The following is a 25,499-nucleotide window of genomic DNA, read 5'->3' as shown; positions in this document are numbered from 1 at the left end:
AGGTCAAAGTGAGACAATGCCGATATCATCTTGAATCTGCTTAATCTCAGAAATATACCCCATGACAACCTACTTGTCTCGCCTGCTCAGAGACTTCTATCTAGACAAACCAGAACAACCTTGCCTATCATTTCTAGTTTGTTGGTGCCTAATGCTAAAAACAATAGAGCAATCAAAGTCCAACTTTTTAAGAAGTGCTGTTCTCAGAAGTCAGCTATGATAAAATGAGCAGATTTTTTCATCCATTAAAAGGAGGAGAGACAGTGAGGATCCAAACAGCTAAAAGCTTTGATCAAATTCATCAAGTGAGAGGTATATGTGCTGAGACAAGATCCTACTTAATGGAATCTTAGGGTATAGAATACAGGAGAAACTGCAGGCATCTTCTTCCTGTATCAGAAATGCTGTCACAGCATCCTACCTCTGATACAGACTCTAGATCTCAGAGCAACCCTGACAATGTCCATACCGAAGAACATGTCTCAGTATCCATTCCTGTTCCTGATGATGTCCCAGTTGTCCCCAAAGTTAAACACTCCTTGAAGACAGTCCATGTTGCAAGATCCCATTCTGACTTTTATGTTACACGATCAGGTTGTATTTCTAGTCCTAGTGTAAAATACACAGCAACCTGGACATGATTGTTTTATATGTGTCATATTTTGTATGATTGCATGTCATAACTAGTTCTGTATAACTGCATGTCAAAAGATAATTTCTGTAAACTGCACATCAATGAATACTGTAATTTCATATATGGACTATTTCTCAAAGAGGGAAGATGTAGATCAATGTGTGTGTGTGTGTGTGTGTGTGTGTGTGTGTGTGTGTGTGTGTGTGTGTGTGTGTGTGTGTGTGTGTGTCCATCCGTCTGTCCGTCCATCCCTTTAAGGAGCATTTCCAGATGTAGCACCTGCATATAAATACAGAGCACGTGCAAGCAGCAGTGCCATTTTGAGAGAACAGCCAGAGTGTTAACATGTATGAGTGCAGCAGTCAGTTTGTTTATAAGTTTATTTAAGTTTAAGTTACAAAGCCTCTTTCCTGATGTGTTTGAATGTAATAAAGCTGCTTGAACTGAACCCACAAATGTGCATCTGTTTTATCCTGACCAGACGAGTGACAGTGTATACAGAACACACACACACACACACACACACACACACACACACACACACACACACACACACACACACACACACACACACACACCCTTGGTTTTACAAACCACCTGGTAGTTGATGTTGGAGTGATGCTCTTTGCTGTTCATGTACCTCTTTCCCAGTTCACCAAGTGGGCCTTTATTTCACAGTGGATACAATCTATGGCTCCCTGCACCTCATTGGCTATTTCACAAAAACTCTTGCATTGTGTTTACAGTCCACTGTTGGTTACATAGAAACCACATATGCTCCCCCCACAGGCTGCAGCAAGGTATCGAGAAAGTGATGGAGTATTCTCAATGCAGATGCCTGAGATACCTGCACTGTACTCCCAGCAGGTTGTGAAAGGTCCCTGTGGTTAATATATGTAAAGCTACATATATCTTTCTATTCACTAGGATAGAAACCTCAAGACTCCCATGGGACTGCAGATGAGGTTGACATATGTCCATGATTTCCTGCATGGTATTCCTGTCCAAGTAGTAACAGTTCACTAGGTCAGTGTAATGGAGGGCATGAAATATTAAGTATGATTGGATGACCTTGTGCCTTGTGGGATGCTGTTTTGCACTATCAGGCAAAGCAGCTGCAATAAGAGCTTCCTATAGATGGACATTCACTGAGATACTCCCACTGTGAGCCTAGTAGGTCATGGAAAGATTTCTGTAGCTAATATATGTAAAGCCACATGTACCTTAGTATCCACCAGGATAGGTACTCCCAACACTTCCATGGGGCTGCAAACTAGACTGACATATGTCCATGGTTTCCTGCCTGGTGTCCCTTTCTAAATGGCAACAGTCCACTGTGTTGGTGCTGTGGAAGACATGAAATGTTAAGCATGGTTGGATAACCCTGTGCCTCTTGGGGCAATGTCAAGTACTTTCCAGAAAAGCAGCTGTAATAAGAGCTTCCTGCAAATGCACGTTTACAATGGCCATGTCAACCCCAAGCATATTTATGTGATGTACTCATAACATTGGCATACGACTTAGTTCATATCTAAGGCCAGCACCATTTAGATATTTCTGAATTGCTCTGCCATGCTTTTTTGTCTCATTATCATACATGATGCTTTATTATAGAGACATTAGCATATAGCACGGCTGACCACATAATCTGGCCTAGTTATGTTGTGTAACTAGGTTTTCTGACTCTCACCCATGGTGTGCATGGCTGCTCATTACTAAAATCACAGCATGATGTGGAAAAGTTTTTTTAATCTGGCCTCAGTCATCCCTAAATGAAAAAAACACATCACATACGTAGTCTATTAACCAAACAGCTACTGATGGATGCAATAAGGCTCACACAAAGTAAGTGATATGGCTCGTCCCTCACTAAACAACCATTTTACCACATGCATATTCTAAAAATACACTCACCTCATCAAAACTATTTTTTCTTGTTAAATATATTGCAAAGTCAATAAACTACTTTTGCTGAAAGAACTCTTACCAGCTGCTTAAAACATTTTAAAATAAAACATTTTCAGAGCAAGATACTGTCTAACAAATAAGAGTAACACCAGGCGTGCATTTATGTGGCAGACTATGCCCCCCCCCCACTGCCACACCTTCTAACTGATTAACTGATATACATTTATGCCATGGCTGTAATTTAGTCTAGCAGTCATTTTGTGAACTGCGTCTCATCAGAAGTAAAATATCAGATCCTGACCTAGTAAATGGCTAGGAATGGGAGAGTGGAGGACTTGCCCCTATCTGTTGTATCCATGTTAGTCTGTTTTGGAAATGGAGCAGATAAATGGAGAATGTGCCCTACTGCAGGAACCATGTTAAGACCTGTTCCTGACTTTCTTTGGGTTGGATTCAATGGATGGTTTAGTTTTGATGTGCTGTAGTTGGTGAACTATGGCTCATTTTATTTATATAAATCCTGAGCTGTGGTTTGCAAAATAATGGCTTAATTTTTTTTATATAAATCCATATAGCTTCCATTATGAAAGATTGAAAAGCAATTCCTGGGAAATTACTTTAACAATCACAACAGATTAAAACACATCTGTAGCATTTATTGCAGTGGCACAAATTGAAACCAGTTTTCTTTTTCCATGGGGAAGCTCTTTACTCTCTTCACATGGGGATAATTTCCCATAAATCCCAAACTTTTATTTACCTATCTGTTGATAAATGTCTCTCTCTCTCTCTCTCTCTCTATATATATATATATATATGTGTGTGTGTGTGTGTACACACACACACACACACAAAACACTGTGCAAAAGGAAGAACCCCCCCCCCCTGAAAATGCCATGTGATCCTGAGCTGTGACTATTGCCAAACCAACAAGCGTGAGCTAGTGATTTGTGACCAGCTGTTAATCAAGTTACAAATCCTTTTCATTTATTGTTACCAGTGTAGGTTATTCAGCTGATTGCAGAAAAAAATGAAATGCAATTAGTTTTTACTATGCTGTTTTACCTATCATAAATTCATGTTACAGGTCAATGTGTAAATATCTATAGCGAGGGAGCCTGCCTGGTATTTGGGAATGCTATCACAAACTAAATAAAATGCATCCTTTCTGGGAAGTGCATTCAGTAAATTTCATCTGCCTTACAGTGAGCATATACCAGTACAAATAAATGGGGGGGGGGGTATCCTGTACAAAGATAAGCAAAGCAGCTAGTAGCTGTTCATTAACGTTCCTGCTCCCTAACACAAATCCCTAGTACAACTACCATGGTTAATCCTGCTCAAAAGAGCAGCTGATGATCAGTGTAGTTTAACAAGCATGTGATTGAGTTTATTAGTAATTTTCATGTGTTTGAGTACTGAACCAATTCATGTTTAATTCTTTGATATGGCAGCATGTTGTATGTTATTTCTTTATCCTATGTTTGTCAAGACCACATTCACAGCAGAAGTTCAGAGTCATTCGTGAGGTTGTTGTTTTCTTCAGTTAAAATTCAGTTCTGTATAATAGCACAGTATGGTTGAATAAATGTAAATGTCCATGCATCTGCTTCCACTGAAGAGTGGTGTAATAGAGAGTATGTTCGAAGTATCACCAGGAAAAGACCAGTGAAAAGCTTACGCAAACTACACAAAATGATCATAGTCGAATGCTGTTATGCTAAATGTATGAGACTGATGGCCATATCATTAAACTCAGACCAAACAGAATATGTACAACTACACTACAGAGTGCAGGTATCCAAGCATGATGTCTTGTTGTTCCATCAATGTCTAATACACATCACTCATCAGATATCACCCTAATGTAAAGAAACAGCCAAAATATCAATACTGTGGCCAAGTGTCAATGAAGGCATTGTCAGTTTTGTGTCCAAGAGTTAATTCTGCATTGTGCATAAACCATCATGGAGAAGTAAACCCCTAATGTCAACACCATTACCACAAGGCCCTTGGCAAAAGATAGCTGCTGACATGCGTTTTGTAGGCAAAAACTGTCTCTTATTTTTCTGTTATAGATATAATCCATGTACCAACCATGACTAGCCAACAAACAGCCAGATTCAAGACTATGCTCTCAAGGTACGCTCTGCCTGTTGAATTGGTTATAGAAAATGCTACAAAATGTATGCCCTGTGAGTTCCAGTAGTTTGTTGCTGATTACAGTTTCACCCATACTATGTCAAGTTCTCACTATCCACAATCAAATGACAAAGCTAAGAGAGCAGGACAAACAGTCAAGAAAATACTAAGACGGTCAGATCCTCATAAAGCTCTTATGGCATATCAAACTCCATATAGGGCCTCATAGTGCCACCAGAGAAGCCCTTTACAGCTAATGCTTGGAAGTCAAATACAGACTGACATGTAAAGTTAGAGTCAAATCTTGAGCCAAGAGGCATTTCATGCAATACAGTCAAACAAAATGACCAAAAAGCCAAAGCTTTGTCTGAAAAAGTTTTATGACTGACGTCATTCTGCACATATATTACAAGTCCTTAAACCTGGTCAAGCTGCCCACTTGAAGTTAGAGGGGGGAGAAAAAGTGGGACAGCAGGTGTAACAATGTAGAAAACTAATGAAACTTGTTCTTACATGAGGTAGACTAAAGACAGTATTTTACTTTGATTAAATAGATGACATATCCAGCTGATTCCCGATGAATATCACCCTAAACACAGTTTTCAAGTAAGCCAGCTGAATCAGTTTGAGACGAGAATAACCAGGTCATATGTTTGACAAATCCATTCCTGTACTGACAACTGATCTACTTTAACAACTTTAGAGAAAAGGAAGGGAGTTGAAGTTGAAGTATATGCAGTGACCGACCGTATTCTGACCAGCAAACAAAACAGAGTGTAACTTGTAGTTGTTCCTAATCCTGCTGATTATGTTTTGCCTAGTGCCTATAAAAGATTTGGCGCATGCCACAACAGTATATCACCCGGTATTCCTTTTGCAGGTTCTTAGTTCAAATTCAGCTCCAGCTCTATTTGTCCTTGGCATAATGGTTAAGGTGTTTGACTTACAGACTCAAGATGCAGAGTTCAATTCTCAAATGGGATAAATGGCTAGGATTAAAGTGGCATACAAGGGCAGTTAGCTTAGTATTAACCTATTAAGTGATGAGAAATGGAAGTTAAGACATTTTTTTATAACGTCTTATAAATAATTGTAATATTGGTACATAATGTTTATATGCATTTGCAGGATCAGTCAGAGCTGTAGATGTATGATGCATTGCTTCTGCGTCATTGTAGCTTGCAATTTCAAAAATGAGATTTTTCTCTGAAAAGGGTGAGATGTGATATGTGGAATAAAGCTGCTATATATTGTGCATAATGTCGCCCTTTTACAAGTAAGGTGTGGCATAGCCCTTTTAAGAATGTGTACAGCCCATAGTGCATTGCATTTCTATATTGTGAGCAGATGAGTGTAAGATGCTGACGTGTTAACATTGTTTGTGTTGTGTTCCCATGTTGTTACAAATAAAAATTACCTGTTTTGCTATAACAGTGGTGCATACTGACATTTCTGACTTCACCAGTAAAAGTATCGGATAACTAGGGAATTAAACTCAGATAATGAGTAATGTCAGAGGCCCTGTGCTGGTACCATGAACCCAGACTCACCCCCTCAGCTCTTCAAGTGAAGAGAAAAAAAAAGCATTTAAAAAAAAAAAAACACCAGAACATACAGCTTCCATAAGCGTAAGCAGACTGATTACATTAGAGTCTAATGTACTTGCCTTGTACATTTATAAAGGTTTATGCAGAATCAGTTCAGCTATTTGGTCCTATTTAACATGTTTCAGTTTGTCTGCCATTACAGTGGACCCCCAGCCCAGACAAAACAAGTCTGTAGTGTGCAACTCACTGATGTTCTTCGTGTTTCACTGTTGTAGTCATTACATTTGGGTTATCTGCTTGCAGGTAGCCCTCAGTTGGTCTGATTAACAAAGTCTTGGGTCCTGCATCGGGTTTCACTGTTACTTTGATGGTGGGATAAATATGAAGATGAAGTTCTGTATTCTGACTATAACATATAGCCTTAGCCGCTTCTAGAATAAAAGTTTTTGCTCACTGATTCAATGTTCAGTTGCCAATCAACAATTTTACAATTACAGGGTGTCAGTGACAAAGATTTAACATGGGCAAGAATGGAAAATCTCGCAACTTGCATTGCTATTAAGTTTTTAGACTGGCAGGTGTACCAGAATTTTCCATGAAATAAAGACCCCTATGCTCAGTGTTATACTTCATTCTTGAGTTAATCTGGTATCTCTATGATGCTATAAACCTAATCACTTTGCTACAAATATTGCAGTTTCTGTTGTGATGGGAATTAAATGTCTCTGATGACGGCTACTGAAATTTGTTCATGGTCAAATTGCCTAAACAATAATAAGTGAAAGCTCATTACAGAGAAACTGATCAATAAATTCTGAGAGAAAATACCGGTGGAAAAGCATGTTTATAAAAATGGAAGTATTGTTAATGACACCCACCAAGTTGTCTAGGATAACTGTGTTTTATCTAATAGAAAAATTAAATGCTATATACATGAGCAGACACTGCAGTAAAGGTGCATAGATGTTAATTGTTCTCTCCAGTACTGCTGAAAATCCCTTATGAACTCTGCTAAATATTTAAAGTCAGACTGCAATGTCTGAGTGACCTGTAATTATCAAATGAAGAGTTACAACAGAGACTTGTGTTCTAGGTCATAAAACACAGAACATAATTCTAGTAAGAAATTGAAGTCTGTTATCTAAGCAAATTTTATGAAAATTGTGAAACAAACAGCTACAGGGTCGGGAATTTCAGGTGTAAGTTTTATCAAACAAGGAAATGAATTGCTGTCATACAGAGGTGCTATGGCCACTGCTTTCAGGAATATATGCCGATGAGGACACAGGAATGCCAGAAGAAATATAGTCTTAAAAGACACTTCTCCTTTCGCCCTGCATTTTTGTAGGTAAGTTGGCAGTTTTATTAAGCTCTGCTGTTTTACCTGAAGTTGATTTGTATGCAGGTGACACAGTAATATTATGCCAGGAGAATGATCTCTCAGATATTAAATAGGGCTACAGTCCTAACTTGCCAAATGTCTCTTATTGTTGGTTAGAATGAATAGACTCGGTTAACTAAATTCAAAGACCGATCTTTTTACTAGGTTTCACTGATGTCTGTTAGACTAGGTGGATGCTAAAATAATCTGTAGCATATAAATCATCTTGCCAATTTGTTTCCATTTCAGTATGTATATTTGATGTTTTTTTGTTAATAAGTTAAGTAATTATTTAGAGTAGGAAGTATAAAATACGTATTTAAACACGTGTCTACATGTCATATGATGAATACAGTAATCAGTAATTCTTGTGCATTTGTTGGGAGCTTTGGGAAGGTTCATTTTGTGAACAAACCTTATTTCTTACTAATCTGTCCTGTTAATGTATCATTAGGTAAGACAACACAGAATGGGATTCCGTTTCTTTAATCTTTTATCTCTCTTGAAGATCCTCTGTATGTTTTCCATGTTTGTTAATGACTGATAATCTAGATGAGTCTGTCCACATTTCTGTGATGGAGTTTATATGTCCTGTGGTTGCACAGTAAACACGCTATCAACATGTATGTCTTGTGGTTCTTGTAGAAGGTAAACATGCTATCATCATGCATATCCTGTGGCTCTTGTACATTGTGAACATACTATAGTTTGGTAACTAGGTAAGCACCCACTGAATGGCAAGATCTGTGGTACAATGGTATGGAGCCCTGACTATGACCCAGGCACCCCAGATTTTACATGTTATGGGCACGGAAGGAGGAGGTATAATGAAGCACTGACCACTCTTCTGGAGAGTGGGAATGGTGAAAGTCTCGGGAGCACGTGTCTCCACAGTACATCCTCAATGGAGAGCAGTGACATGGCAGGACCTGTCATGTTACAAGGGGTCAAGATTTCCCACTGTGTCATTTGCATACTTATCCTGTGATTCTTTACCAAGATGTGTGCGGGAAGCTAGGATTTAAGCAGAAATGCCCTGATAAGTGGTGAAGTGATATCTACACTGAAATGGCTGTCAGTTATGGACTAACAAGTGGGCATGGAAAATAAACCAAAAAATGAATGTAATGAAATGAGACGCTATTTTAAATGTGTGAAAGCATTTGAATGGTGCACAGGAATGTAGTGCTGTGCTGTCAAACTGTCTGCTGCAGCAATATTTGGCAATTTAGCTTAGTGGGCTGAGACCATGAGTTTTACTGTATAGTCCTGAGTTTGGTTCTTTCCATGTCGACTTGCCTAAACTGATTGTAGATCAAGTGCCTAAAGTTTTTCTCCTCTTGTGGTCCTGAAAAGATGTGTGCAGTGGGGCATACTCATAAGCAAATTAATAAAAACATGAGTTATACAAATATTTTAAGTAGAGAGCTGACAAATGAAGAATAAAGATGCTCTGTACCTGTACAATCAGAGTTATTAGCTACATTACAAAATAATCTATTCAGTTCTGCAGTGGAAATGTTCATATGGGACTTATTAGATTTTTTTCCTCAGATCGGTTGACATCACATAGTTGAACAGCTCATCTCTGACCTCGAAACTGGACTAGTACATTTTGATAGATTTCTGACATTGTAGCTCACCTAATGTAAAAACTGCAGGTAGTAATTAAGGAATAATAATAGTACGTACGATTTCATATTATCAACTGCAGTTCTCATAGAAACTGAACAATTTGGGGAATATTTAGATATCCAGTGGGAAAGAAAAAAAGTTTTTGCATGTTAGCATTGAAGCAGTTCATAGCAACTTGAACAAATTGTAGATACAGTAATTATACACTCATAGTACATGAAATGTATCATCTTTATTTATTGAAACAGTTGCGATTGCACTATCGAGTAACTCTTGTTTGCTATGTAGTCACATCACCACCTGTACAGAATTCGTTTTTTTTTCTTTTCTTTCTGCAGCCACACCACTCAGTACATAATATAGCAGCCATGGTTTTAACAGGGTGTAGCCTTACTTTTCCTGGGATCCTATGGGGAGGTTTTATACTTTGATATTTAATATATAACTTATATAACTTTTACTTTGATATACTAGTTCCATTATCATGCAGCTGTGGAGATAGGGCAAATACTGTAGCAAGGAAAAAAGTGCTTGTGAAACACATTGTCTACTTGTTAAGAGTGTATCCTACAGCAGCACTTGAAGAACAAGCAGATGTTGCTCATATTGATCACCACTGTGGTAGCCAAAGCTATATGGGTTATGTCCTGCATAGGATACAACTGCTGGCCATGTTCCACAGCTTCAGGGCACCTTTCACATGCCCAGACCATTAGCTAGAGCTAAGCTGACTAAAAAGACAGATTTGTGTGCCAAGCCCTTCACAGCTTTCCTGCCACTGATGAGTATGATCCCCTGAGTCCTTCTAAGATTGACAGTTGGCTGCTACTGTTCCTTTTCTGGGTAAGTTAAATCAGGAAATCTCCAAGATATTTTTTCTAACCCCCTTTTTTAAATTTTATATGGGATTCTATAACCTCTCATCCAATTTTGGAAAAATGGTAATGGTGTTTCAAAACGAATTCAGAAATCCCCCAAACCAAGGGCAATCCAACTAGTCAATCTGACTATTTAAGTGACCTTGTTTCATCCTCTTACCCTGGCAGTCCATTTTCCCTTTCAGAAAGTCTGAATCCCCACTTTTCCTTTTTGACAACAGATGGTTTCAGAAAAATGGGTTCTAAAGATCATTCATCAAGGTTATAGATGATAGTGAGAGGATATTCCTCCTTCCAGGGGGGTTGTTCCTCATATGGCAGACCAGAGTCTTATTTCTACCTGTATTTCTTCACATTCTGTTCCAGGGAGTGATAGAACCAGTTCATCCTTCCCAAGTTGAGAAAGTTTTGTATTCAAGGATGTTTTTTGTAACAAAAAAAGTAGATGCTTGGAGACCAGGTCTGGATTTTCCTTTCATAGACCTGTTTGTGATAGTGCCTAACTTCAAAATGATGTCACGTCACAGTCTTTTGCATCTTCTACCTCATTCAAGTTTCCTGGTAACACTGCATTTAAAATATGCTTATCATCACATTCCTCTTCACCCAGACTTCAGCTGTTTCTTAAACTTTTTTGTGTCTGGATCACTTTATCAGTTCTCTGTCTTACCATTTGGATTATTCACTGCACTAAAAGTGTTCACAAAGTGTCTAGCTCCAGTTATAGTTCTTTACTAACTATAGGGTTTTAATTTTCTTTTTCAATATTTAGATGACTTGCTTATCTTTGCAGTATCTTTTTCAAAGCATCAGGAATCTCTCACTTGTGTGAGATATAGCTCACACAAGCTGGGATTCCAAGAGAACATTTCAGTTTTTTTCGACTCCACACAGGATTGTGTTCCTGGGGTGTCAGCTAGACACTTCATTTCAAAGAGCTTTTCTTCCTCAGGGGGAAAATATATATATATCTGTTTCTAAGGTTTTCCTTTCAGACTTTGGCCACTGCAAGAGAATTCCTCAGGATTTTGGGTCTCATGGCATTTATGATTCTCATTATAGCCCTGCCAACACTCCACATTTGAAAGATGTAGTGGTATCTGAAGCCTCTTTGATCCCAGCAGCAACATCCCTTGTCTTTTCAAATGGGGTTTGTCAGTAGAGAAATTACTAGGTGGGGACAGCAAATATCCCTAAATTCAGGTCTCCCATTCTCCCTGCCTTTTCCAAAGCAGTTGGTCATCACAGATACCTCAGACTTTGCTTGAGGAGCAGTTTCAGGAGGGAAAATAGTGCAAGGTGTGTGGGATACCTAGGGCAGATGCAAGCACATAAATATAAAAGAGATGACTTCAGAGATCAAAGCACTCAATTATCTGAATCATCATTGGTCCCTAGGACCTCTTCAAGTTGTTTCAGACAATAACACAGACATGTGGTACATCTACAAGTGGGGAGAATCCAGGTTGCACCCCCCTTTTCAGACTAGCCATCTTAGCTTGGGATATAGTTTCACAGCACAATCTCACTCTACAGACATCTTTCATTCTGTCAGACCAATATTGTGTGGCAGAGAAGCTGAGCAGGACAGGGCAGACCCTCACTTATGCAAACTAGATTGGGGGGGCTTTATTTGATTGGATGCCTCTCTAGCTAGCCTGCTATTTGCAGCACAAAGTTATCCCCACTCAGGGTATTTTATGCAGGGTCTATATTATAAGATCGATGTTTGAAAACATCGAGCAACATATGGTCGACGTCTTCAAACATCGACCTTATAAAAAGACAAAAAGAAAAAAGTATCCTAACAGGTTTAAGCAGGGGGCAAGCCCCCTCTGCACCCCCACACCCCCGCTACTTAAATATACCAACTTTGAGACCGCACTACATTGCAATAAATGGAAATCTCCCCTTGCGGAGATTTCCGTTTACATGCTCGAGATTCTGTGCGTTCGATATTCTCATGTCGACAATGTCAGATTCATCACTGTTGGCTTTCAAGAATATAATATAGACCGCTTTTATGCAAGACTTTCAGATGTGTGGAACTGTGAATAGTTTTTCACCAAAATGGAAATAGAATTATTTAAATTCTGCTCAAATATTTAAGTTGCACTATGTGGTGATACTTCTTTGTATTTTTCTGCTTTTGTCCATGCTTTAGCCAAAAAAGTTATATGTTTGCATTTTTAAGATTGTTCTGGGACCTTAGTATTGTATTTTTTTAACAGTTGTGGGAAGACTGCATTTCTGCACTGTTCTGCACTTAAGTTTCCACAAGTAGAATTACTTGTAAAAGTAATCCTTTTGTATTTTAAATCCTGTTGGGCCATATTCTTGTAGTTTAATTCACAATTGTGGCAGGACTGAGTACTCATGCCAGATTTGTGCCTTAGTCATTTATTACTACATTTTTCCATAAACAATGTTACTGGTAAACTTCTGCATAGTCTGGTGCCTTAAACCATAGTAGAAGTTCAATAGTGAGAGAATTTCTCTGCTGCAGTTTGTGCTTCAGTGCTTTTATATCAGTGGTGGTTGGTGACTTCAAATTAAAGGAGGGCTGCAGGAGACAGCTGAATGGGTGGGGCCAATGGGAAGGGGTGTGGCCAATTAGAAAGGGGTGGACCTATGCTCAAAACCACAACTGGAACTTTAATTAAATACACTGCTCTGGGTACCAAACAGTCATTACGAGAGTCCAATCAAGACAAAATGAAGTGTAGAAGAAAAAAATATTTAAATGCATTGGCTACATGACAACTTACTTAATATCCAGATGGAAACAGGTTGTGAGGCATGAAAAAATAAATTACTTTTTAAATACATTACTGGAATGCCAGTCAAAATCAAGTATAAGAAAACAAGCAGCACTCAACTCAAACCACTACTCCTTGCACTGCAGTTCTAATTATAATTTATATTCAGCTTTATAAAATTACCAAGTAGCATGCTGAAAGTAACAATCTTTGTGATACCCCCACTTGTAAAAATGTTTCTTATCTAAAAGACCTGCTGCCTGACACAACTATCTACTTGTTTCATGGGGAAGACATGATCAATGTAAAAAATGAACAGCAAACAAGAAACAAGCTCAAGATAAATTGCTTAACGGATTCCTGTACAAGTTATGGACCACACATGATAGATTGGCATTCTGTTTAGTTTATGGGTAAAGCCTGCAAAGATGACTGCAAGTCTCCAACAAATGTTATGAGGTTCTGAAAATACTGTAATCCTGTCCTTTTATTACAAATACTGTCATGTGCATTTCAATACCCAAGGTTTATACATTATCTAGTTATGTAAATATTCTCTGCATGGCAACAACGAAAAGGCTTTCAATGCTGGTAATTCTTTAACAGTATGCTTATTAATGCTTACTTGCATCTTACAATCTCCGACAAGCTTACCTGATGGTCATTAAATCATTGCTACTTAAACAGAGCAACAGGGCACTGTGACAGCATGCATTTCCTGAATAATAAGAAGCATAAATCAACAGTATCAAAATAGGACAGAAAACCAGAACATTCTGCAAAATCAAGGACAGATGAAAAGCCACAGTCGTACTTGTGGTCTACCTTGGATGGGGGAATACTCTGCACACTTACACTGCATAACTGTTCCTTGCCTTCCTTGGACACATCCAGAGCCACTACAATGGGGAGTGGGGTGCAACAAGTATGTCACAATTTGAAATGTCTCTGGCTGACGGTGATGGCTCTGACACTCATACCTCTCAAATTCAGAGCAAGAAATCTGGACAAAGCCATACATAGAACTAGAAGTGGGACACAGGCCCAAAAATAAGGACAATTTTTAAATATTGCTCTTATTAACTTAGATAATAGAACAGTAGTAGGTCTTGCATTAGTACAACTTTTCTGAAGGGTGTGAAATCTGAAACTCAAATGTCTGCCATTATTTTTAACTTCAATCTTTAATGGCTTGCCACTAATTTGCCAGAAAAACACAATTTTATGAAAAACAGACCAAAAATGTGATGCAAAAATATAAATTTGCCACACAATACAGCTGGGAACCTGTCAAAAAAGGGACAACTTTTAATATTAACACTGTTAACTCAAGCAGCTAACAAAATAAGAGCATCTACATGCATTTCTGAAATAAAAGTAATCTATAACTCTAATCATTACAGTTATATATAATTGTAAACCCTCCACATTTTCTTCCAAAATTGCCATTTTGAGGAGGGATTATTAGGGGAGAGCAACATTTTGAGCCAAAATTGGGGACAATTGAGAGATTTGGATATTCCTAATTCTACAAAGCGATTTGCACGTACCTCTCAACCTCTTAATGCAGGAAATCTGGACAAGGCCAAATATATTGGGGGAACATACAAACACTACTAAAAATTGCTCTTGTATAAACTTAAGACAGTTGATAGAATAACAGGTCTTGCATTAGCATGCATTTTTCTGAAGGTTATGACATCTGAAACTCAATGTCTGTCATTTAGTGACTTCATTCCTAAATGATTTGCTAGAAAACCACAAATTTTATGAGGAACAAACCAAAAATAAGAAGCAAATATCTATTAATTCTGCAAAAATATGGACAACTGAGAGGTATAGTTAAACCGGGGCTGTCTGAGTTTGCTACCCTTCCCTTCCCTCACAAAATCATGGTCGAATGGAACCTCCCCCCTGCAGCCATTCCAATGTCCCATTCCTTGGTTATTTTGCCCCATTTACCATAAACACTGTAATGTGCATACTGCTTTACTTCTGTGATGATTTAGATTTCATTTGAAAGTTTTATTTTGCATTTTACAGCACAAACCCTAATAGATATCTGTTAAACAAAGCAATGCAGTCTCACAATGAAAACAGACTTAGCATTAAAACTTCTCTGCCCTTGAAACTCACATGCATTGAAACAGCATTGAAACCCACATTCAAAGAAAATACATTTTGCCAGTGGCAGATAAAGACTAACTTTGGGCTGTTTTCAAAATCATAGGCCCCTTGAACATGAAACATACACATGCTCTTTGATACACCTTCCTGACTGTATTACATTATATTCCTTGTACATTACAGTACAGTTGTTAGAGGGCATTTTAAATTTATTGTTTTGAACATTTTTCCAGTAAACAATGAAACACAATGGATGCACCAATGACAAAACTGCCCAATTCAGAACATTTCCATCATAAAAAGTCTACTCAACCTTCTATAGTCCACCAGTATCAGTAAATATGCACAATCTCTGAAGTAGTAAAATACACATTAAAGAAATATGTAACTAATAAAGAGGTTGCTGCTAGCAAACAACTTTATATGTCATTGTTTCATCTACAAATAAAGTGCCTGTTGCCCTTGAAGAATAAATTGCCTATGTTGCATTGCATTGAAAAAATGATAAGCTAGTAGTACTGCAATAGGGAATGGATGGCAAATTGATAACAGGTTCATAGTGTATCTTTGCCAAAAAGGACTGCAGCATCCACCCCCCTTTACAACACAGTACAGTATCAGCAATGCATCTACCTACTGTGGGAGTAGAACCCACAGCCTTCTGCATCAAAAGCAAGTACACTACCTGTTGTGCTATTAACAATGCAAGTGGACTTAGCATAAGCAGCACTAAACTTTTGTTCCCCTGCAGCTCTCAGCTCCTTGTAAAATCTACTCGACATTCAGCTGTATCTCTGAACTTTGCAGCACAAGAAATCTGGAAAAAGCCAACGAGGGACACATTTTAAACATTGCTTGTATAATGTTGGAAAGTTGCTAGAATAAAATGCTGTGTTACCACCATACATTTCACTGCCACATCTTGAACCCAGGGGACCCTGTGCAAAACAGTCAGAGAAACATACCACTATGCCAAATCAGCTGAAACAGAGGAAAACAAACTTAAATGGCTACCATTTAGTGAATTCAGTTCTCACCACAGCTGTCAACCTCTTAGCAAAAAACATGTGGACAAAGCCAGTAATGGGGGGAATACAGCCCCCAAACATTCAGTGAATTCAGTTCTCACCATAGCTTTCAACCTTAGCACAAAATACCTGGACGAGGCCAATAATGGGGGAATACAGTCCCAAAAATATGGGCAAATTTCAAATATCCATGTTATAAACTTAGACAATTGCTAGAATAAAAGGTTGTTTTACCATGTACTTTCTGAAGAATATGAAGTCTGAAATTCAAATGCCTGTTATTTTTAAACATTTGTTAACCAGGAAACTAGTCTGACGTGGAACAAAACAAAGCCAATTTTCAGCAGAGCAGGGAGAAACACTCCAGAAACATCTTTGTAAGGGATGGGAGGACATGCAGACTCCACACAGAAGGCATCCCAGCCAAGAATCAAACCAGAGAACCTGTAGCTGTCAGGCAACAATGCTACCAGTGCACCACTGCACTACAAACCTTTGCAAGGAAAACTGAAGATACAGAAACCACAGATTTTATGAGGAACAGAACAAATATGAGGCAAAATCTGCAATTTTTTTACAAATAGTGGTGGGTAAGGAATTCAGGTCCTTGCCACCTGCATCCAAGGTACAGGGTTCAAGCCTGAGTATCTCTACCCACCAGTATGTGTTAACAGGGGCATTACACACACACACACACACACACACACACACACACACACACACACACACACACACACACACACACACACACACACACACACACACACACATCCTTACCTCTCTCCTGATTGAAGCAGCAAAACTCCATTGTCCGGAATGCACACACCCTTACCTCTCTCCTGATTGAAGCAGCAAAACTCCATTGTCCAGAACGTGCTCGACTGATTTCAATGCTTCCCTGCAAGCCACACACAAGGTCCAACTCCACCATTGTCTGGAAACCCGTGCTCGAATTCTTCCCTGCAAGCCACACACAAGGTCCAACTCCACCATTGTCTGGAAACCTGTGCTCGACTTCTTCCCTGCAAGTCACACACAAGGTCCAATTCCACCATTGTCTGGAAACCCGTGCTCGACTTCAACACTTCAAACTCAACTTATCTCTCTCCTGATTGGTCCTGCACTCCCTGCGAGAGCTTTGATTGGTCCTGTCTGTGGATCAAGCAGTTCAGAGCTCCTCTGTTCTGTGCGGTCATCTACTGCACAGATTCCTGGGCATCTGCGGGGCAGTCTGAGTGTGTCTGCGCATGCGCGGAAGTCCGATACTCGTAAAAAAATTATTATTTTTTTTTTTAATTTTATAGGTGGGAGGGCTGCAGTCCGATAGTACAAGCCACCCCTGTTTTATATTCTGCTTATCATTTACTTGTTTAAAGTTCCATTCTGTGTCTGCACCATCCTACAATAACACATTAAAAAAAAAATTAAGAAGTCCAATATTAACTTTATTTGACTGGATGCCTCTCTAACTAGCATGCTTGCTCCTTAAAATATTTTCCCAACCCTCCCACTCTTTTGCTGTGGTGGTTTTGTAAGGTTGTGTCTCTGGCCTCCACCCCTTATAGTAATCTGAGAGGGGAGCTTGCTGTTGTGAATTTCAGTACAGTGAGGATAAGGGAATATTCATTTTCCCACTGTAGTGCGATCTCAGAGCTAGTATATATAAGTAGCGGGGCTTGCTTCCCCTGCATACGTGTTTTGTGTATTTATTTTTTTTTTGCTGTTTCAGTGAGGTAGGTTTCATGAAAGTGCATTTTCGAATAAATGCACTTTTGCGAAAACAGAGTTGCTTAATTGCAGTTTGGTGAACTGTAATTTTGATGGGTCAAGGTAGACCCATACAGGTTCTAAGGGGTGCACGTAGCAATGGCAGTCATACTAGGCAAGAAGTTATCATAATGTAGCTTTTCGGGGGGGAGGGTTCTCTTTAAGCCCAACCTTCTTGTGATACGCACAGTTGACATCATCAGGTGGGAGTGCTATGGCTCTGCTAGGGTAATGCCTCCACTTATGGGGTGATGTATCTCTTTATGCCCACCACCTGTAGTAGCACAGCTCCTGTTTCAGCTCTGGTATCACCACTGAGGCTTGTAAACCCATCCCCATACCCCCTTCCCCTCAGAAGAGTAAAGCAAGCTGAAGCTTCATCTTTCTTTTTCCATGTGACCAGCTCCAGCGGGCACCTCAGCCACTAATTAAGCTCAGGTCACCTTAGTCATACTCAAGGCTTTATCCCTTTATGCCAAAAAGCTTGCTAGTTGAAGACTAAAACATAAAACCCAAAATGAAACTTACTCCTACATGACTCCCTGACCATGAAAACACACTTCAAGAAACCTCATCTAGAAACATTTAAGCACCACAGTGCAAAAAACAGTAAAAGCAGCATTACTTGCTCTTGGTGACCCCTGATATTTCTTCCCCAATATTCACAGATTTAAAACAACTTCATATGATATTTTTTCTAAGTGATTTTTCTCTTTATCTGCTGACCATCAAGTCCTCCCTATTGTACTTGAGCTCATTTGTTCCGCAGGAGGTGAGGGAATCCCTTCATTTCCTGGGAGAAGAGCCTTCTGGAAGAGACATCCAAGCAAACACTGGGGAGTTTGATGTTATCGCTGCATCTCGACAATGAGAGCTGTTTTATATGTAGGTCTTAACCTGTCCATTTGGGATGTGACAAAGGCACCTACAGTACGTTAACGAATGCCAGTGTTCTTCTAACAGTATGATGAAGCTCTTTAATGTGGTCAACAAGAATTACTCTCACTGGTTTGGCTGGCCACACCAGTGTCAATCCCTGCACTGGACTTCATCTTTGTCTCTGCTTTCCAGCAGTGGTCATGCCAGGAGCAGTGACTTGAGTTGCCCAGGACTCATACTGTCTTCCCAGAATAGGCGTGTCCATCCTCCTGGCCATGCTGTTTAGTGCCTGAGCTGCTAATCAAACCCAGGTCACCTCAGTAGCAGTCAGGGCTTTATCCCTCTATGCCACCTGTGTGGCCTATGACTGTATATGAATTAACTGCCCTTTTCTTTAATAGTCATAATTTTATTTATTTATTTATTTAACATTTGTTGACCGGGAATGTCCGACTAGGTTCCACAGAGCCTGTTTTCAGCGGAGGCCTGGGGAGAAACACTCCAGATGCATGTCTTTGGAATGTGGGAGGAAACCGGAGTACCCGGAGGAAACCCACGCGAACACAGGGAGAACATGCAAACTCCACACAGAAGGCACCCCAGCCGAGAATCGAACCGGAGAACCTCTTGCTGTGAGGTGACAACGTTAACCGCTGCACCACTGTGCCGCTGCACCAATGTTACTAATCTCTGACTCTAACAACACATGCAGATAGCAGTCACAATAGGATAACTTTATTTGTTGTATACAGCTATATCAGTAACTGTTTTCTACCATTGCTTGTTGTACATAGTCATAGAAGGCTCTTTACAGCTTTACTGAAGTTTGAAATTGTGAAAACGAAACTATAGCCTTAGATTTCCAGACACTTCAAATGCCAGAGTTATAACTGTGAAATCTCTGCTGTTAAAGAAACATGCTGACTTACCCTTCCTCTGTTTAGCTGCATGTGTGATAAAGTGAGAAGAAGTACTGGAACCCAGTCACTCTGGTGTCTTTTATATGCCAATTCTTAAAATTACCACAAAGTCATAGGTTCATAGGTTCATAGGTTCATACTAAGCTATCTGCCCTAGGGCATTTATAAGCCTAGCCAGAGTGTGTTTGGCTTTCGCCACCCATTTTAAATTAATTTTGCTATGCCTTTTTTTGAGGTTATTATACTGTGCCTCTGTCTAACAGTGACACAGAAGTGATAGCCGGGGTAAACCTACGATCTCCCATCCACTCATCAAGATTCCTCTTGAAGAGAGTCAATGTGGGACTCTGCCTAACCTGGACTGGGATTTTATTCCAGAGTGAAGGGAGCCTCTGGGTTATGAATCTGTCCCTCCAGCATGTCCTATTTATTTCAGTGCTGAGGTTCAAGTCTCTCGAGCGCGTAGCTCGATGGGATTTGGATTTTCTGAGGTGCAGCATGTCCATTAATTCTGGGTTGGACATGGCTTTATACGTCAGGCACAGATGCCTCTGAGCAGGCGGTATGCCACTGAGTAGAGCTGGAGTTTCTTTAACCGGGCAGCATATAGCATCTGTTTGAGCCCTTTGATCCTCTTGGTGAGGTACTTTTGGGGTCTTTCCAGTTGCTGCAGGTGTCTGGTAAGGTACATCCCAAAAGGGGCATTGTACTCAATTATGGGCCTGATGAGGGATGAGTAAAGAGGTACGATGACCTCCCCTGATCGAGATGTGAATCCCTTCATGATTAGGTGGGCTATATAAAATGTTTTTCTAACCACTTTGGCCACGTGGTTGTCAAATGAGAGATTGCTATCAACTTGGGTCCCTAGGTCCCTAATGACTTCTTCTGTACTTAATGGATTGCCACCTATGTGGTAATTTGTGGGCACTTTGTTTTTGCCAAAGGGGATGACTATACACTTTTTGGCGTTTAGCTTGAGGCCAAGTCATTCAAGAGAATTAGAAAGGAAGGACAGAGTGTGGGACTTTGAAATTTGCTAAAACTTTTCCCACATGCTGTCTGACTACCATATCATTTTCTGACCCCTAGAAATGTATCTGGATATCACTGTCTTCGTTTTAGGGCTGAGACAGGTTCATAGAGAAATTATATTGTACATGGCTCAGTCCAATGGCTGATAGGCTACTCAATCTAAAGACCTTAACCTGGTATGTGACATTAATAAAACCTGCTGGATGGACACATGTATCTCCCAGAGGTTACCGCACCTGTGGAACAGACTCCAAATTCATCTCAAGCAGAGCACCTCTTTGGCTGTCTTCAAGTGCAGTCTGGATGATTGGATGGGTAACCATAAATTCACCCTGGGGGGTTCCACCTATGTTCCTCTTGGACAGGTGCAATAGGTGCTGATCATGGAAACGAGGGTAAAACTTAGCTAGGCTTGTAAGGGCCCTAGGGCCATTAGCCTAGTAACTTCCTATCATCCTATGGTGAATGTAGCAATTCCACCAACAATTTTTCAGCCAGACATCAAGCTTATTGCTTACTTCCACAGCCTCATACATATGCACACACAAAATATTTGCACTCTGAGCTGTTGTTTCCAATACTGATATTATATGTTTTGAATTTGTGTTTATCTTCCTAATAGATGTGACTGTAATACTGATACTCCATAATTCTTTCTGTACTTTTCTAGTAATCAAATGTCAATAAATAAATAAGTAAATAAATAGCTCTAGAATCACATTATTAGAACAATGCCAGCAGTACCCAGTAACCTACTAATCTGTATGCCTCCCTGTCTGTGCAACTGCCAGATCGCCCTCCTAAGCTACATGCAGAAAATAAAGAAACCAGCAGCATAAAGGCATTCGGTTTGCTTATTTACTTTTTTTGTTTTATATTTGGGACCCGTTGGCATTCTGACCCATATCTGTATCCCCCAGCTTTCCCTGGCCTACAAATCTAGCTTGCCTTCAGTACTGGTACTGCCCCAGGGAGAATGAACTCATGAGCAATTATCTCACATTCCATCAGTTGGGATGAAAAGTCATGGCAATCTTAATGCAGCATCTCCCTTGTCAACCACTGGGATTTGTGTGTGCTGCACCTACAACCCTCCCCCTGTTGTCTGGGAGGTATGGTGTAATTTCCATTATGTTGTGTCTAGGACAGGCGTCGATGATTCTTCTCACCCACAATCCTTGATGACATGCAAGCAGTTGTTATCTGGGATCAGGACTGAATCTCACTGTATATGGAGTGCATTTATAGGCCTCTTACCACGGACCACTCTAGTCATGGGATCTAGTCGTCCCCTCCTCCCACAATGGGTAGACCAGCATCATTTCCTTACTCCCACCTCTTCATGTCTAGCAACCCCAGTTCTTATTTGTAATTGCACAATTCCACAATTTCATTATGAAGTTTGTTTCACAAAAGCAGTGCACTCTAAGTAAAAATGACCACTTTCTAATATTATTTTTAAATTGTCCCCTCTTAAGTTCTTATTTTATCCTAGTTTTACTGTCCATATTAATATATGTCCAAGAATGTGTCTGTCTAGCTGTCTGTGTCTCTTTGCCTATTTGATGGTATATTTTGTACTTTTTTATGGTATTCTGTTAAAATGTCAGCACCTGTAATGCCAAGTGCCAACACACCAAGCAAAAAAAAAAAGACCAAAAATGCAGGAGATGAGCGAATATTGAACATTACTCTTCTCTCTTTAACTTGTTTTTGTAAGGTGGCAAGACCCCCTCCACCCCCAATGTGGGGGGGGGGGGCAAGCCCCACACTCCCAAACTTATATATATATATATATATATATATATATATATATATATATATATACACACACACACACACACACACACACACACACACACACACACACACACACACACACACACACACACACACATGCATACACCAACTCTGAGGTTGTCATACCGTGGAGATAAGGGAATATTCTGAGAAAAGTCTGAAAAGTCTGTTTTTTTCAGCCATTTAGTCTCCATATTACACCACTTGCTAAAGTAGATTCTGCCATTTCAAATGGTTACCCTTTTTATGTTTAGTTGCAGAGCTATTAGCTTGTTTTCCCTCTACTAATCTTCTGGTTAGTTCATTAATATTGCAAAGCTGAATGGCTATATACAGCAATCTTTAACTAGGTACTTTTTTTTTAATAGTTTATTCACTAGTATATGCTGAACAAATGACAGTTATAAAGTTTAAACCCAGGTTTTCAGAAAACATTTCTTTCTTATGTTATAACCTTAAAATACTACACAACAGCCTTAGCCAATCATTGCACTGTAAAGGTAACCACACCATGTTCCAAACATCTACCTTTGTCTAGCTGTCTGCTTATTGCAATCAGAGCTAGTCAGCATATAATTTAATGACATAAACCTGATGATCTAAAAAGCAACTTCTGAAACAAAGTGTAGTTCCCTTGTATATTATTATTGTTTAACAAAGTATACAAAACTGAAGATTACCATTAGACAAAGTTGACTTTAATAAAAAGGTTGTACAGAAGAAGGCATAAAGAACAATTCTGTGTGAAGCTGGGTGTGTGTGGAATTTGTATGTGATCATCTTACAGTGAAATAAAACTGTCCATATAAAAGTGTGTACAGTTAATGAAACACACAGATTGGCATTGACAACCCCCCTTTTCTCTGTTTCGAACATGGGGTTTGGATGTTACAGCAACAGCCAGCATCACCTACAGCCAATCTACTGTTGTAATTCCATTAATACGAGCAATTTCATTTACTTTAATAAAGTGCCTCAAGGACTCATTTATTTATTGATCTGCATATTAACTAGCAAGTAGGGCTTTTAAAAAAAATCTTTAGCAAGACAGATCTAGAAAAGGAGCATAGCAGTCAGTGCATATACAAGCACTAAGAAAAACTGTTTGGAACTTCAGGTTAAATTATAATGATAGAACATATATTTATTTATTATATTTTGCTCATCCTTCTGAAACTGTTGTCCCTTTTTGGGGGACTTGACGTGTAATCTGTACCATCTGGGTGAAATGTAGCTTGGTAACAGAGGACCCCCCCCCTTCCATTCTGTAAGTAGAAAAGGGTTTTCTATGAACGGTAGTAGAGGTTGCTTTGAAAAATACTACAAGGCGAGTGCTGAGGGAGAAGGAGTAGTATTAATCAGAAAGCATTTAACATGGGTTCATTTTTTTCCAATCAAAACATGTGACTCCTGATGTTTGACTTTAAGCTGAGGTCTAAGTAAACATTACTGCCACATTTGGAGGCCATCTTGGGAAGTGAGAGACTAGTGTACTTTCAGCTGAAATGTTTTGGAAAGATAACTGATGCACTTAGGTTCATAGGCAGGTACTAGGCTATCTGCCCAAGGGCATTTATAACCCTAGCCAGAGTGTGTCAGCTTTCGCCTCCCCATTGATTAATTAACTGAGCCTCTGTCAAGAAGAGCCAATGAAGTGATCTCAGTGGTGTATTTTCCACTCGTCAAGGTTTCTCTTGAAGAGTGTTAGTGTGGGGCTCTGCCTAATGTAGTTAGGAATTTTATTCCAAAGCATGGGGAGTCTCTGTGACAGGAATCTATCCCTCCAGCATGTTCTGTTTATTGTTGTGGTGAGGTTTAGCTCACTAGAGCAAGTGGCTCACAGTGACTTGGATTTGTTTAGGTGGAGCATGTCCATCAATTCTGAGTTGGACATGGCTTTGTAAGTCAGGCAGAGATCACCTCTGAGTAAGCGATATGCCACTGAGTACAGCCGGAGTTTTTCCAGTCAGGCTGCATAAGACATATGTTTGAGGCCAGTAATCCTCTTGGTGAGGTACTTTTGAGGTCTTTCCAGCTGTTGGAAGAGTCTTGTGAGGTACATCCCAAATGGGGCATTGTACTCTATGCTAGGTCTGATGAGTGATGAGTAGAGGGGCACTATAACCTCTTTATTTCTAGATGCAAACCCTTTAGTAATTAGATGGGCTACATAGAAGGATTTCCTAACTACTTTGGCAATATGATTGTCAAAGGAGAGATTACTATCTACCTGGGTCCCCAGATCTCTTATTACCTCTTCTGTATTAAGGGGGCTGCCATCTATGTGGTAATTCATGGGTGTTTTTTTTTACCAAACGGGATGACTATGCATTTTTTGGCATTTAGCTTGAGACCATGACTTTGACACCAGGTGTCCATCTCAGTAAGGCCCTTTTGGAGAATGTCCGTGTCAGCCGGAGAGTCAATTATGGCTCCCAGTTTGCAGTCACTGGTGAACTTGGTTAGCTATAGTCCTCCTGTGTTTGCCTGTACCTCTGAGAAGTATATGCAGAACAGTAGGGGTCCTAGGACTGAGCCTTGTGGGACACCACTTGTGACTGGTTTAGAGTTGGACCTGGAGCCCGCTATTCTTACTGTGTGAGTTCTGTCTGTAAGCCAGTTGGCAACCCATCTCATGATGTAGGGGTTTATGTTCAGGCTGGTGAGTTTTTCTATAATTCCTGAGTGGGGGATGGTGTCAAAAGCCTTGGTGAGGTCAAGGTAGGCTGTGTGAACCACCTTCCCCTCATCTGTGGCCTTGGTGACTGTCTCGAAGAACTCAACCAGGGTTAGTAGGCATGATCTGCCCTTAACAAAGCCGAATTGTGTCGGGTCAAGTGTTTGGAGTTTCCCAATGTCTTTGTTAATGAGTTCCATGATGATGTGCTCCATAGCCTTGCAGACCAGGCTAGTCAGGCTTATGGGGTGATAGTTACCAGGGTCAGATGTGGCCCCTCCTTTGTAGAGTGGAATAACCATGCTGTGCACCATTCTATGGGCACACAGCCTGTGGAGAGGCTGAGGTTGAATAGTGTGTTTAGGTGGGGGGTTAGTTCGTG

Source organism: Protopterus annectens, chromosome 12.part0 (assembly GCF_019279795.1).
Source record: "Protopterus annectens isolate FY-2018-M chromosome 12.part0, PAN1.0, whole genome shotgun sequence".
Lineage (NCBI taxonomy): Eukaryota > Metazoa > Chordata > Ceratodontiformes > Protopteridae > Protopterus > Protopterus annectens.
Note: the sequence above shows the minus strand (reverse complement) of the source record.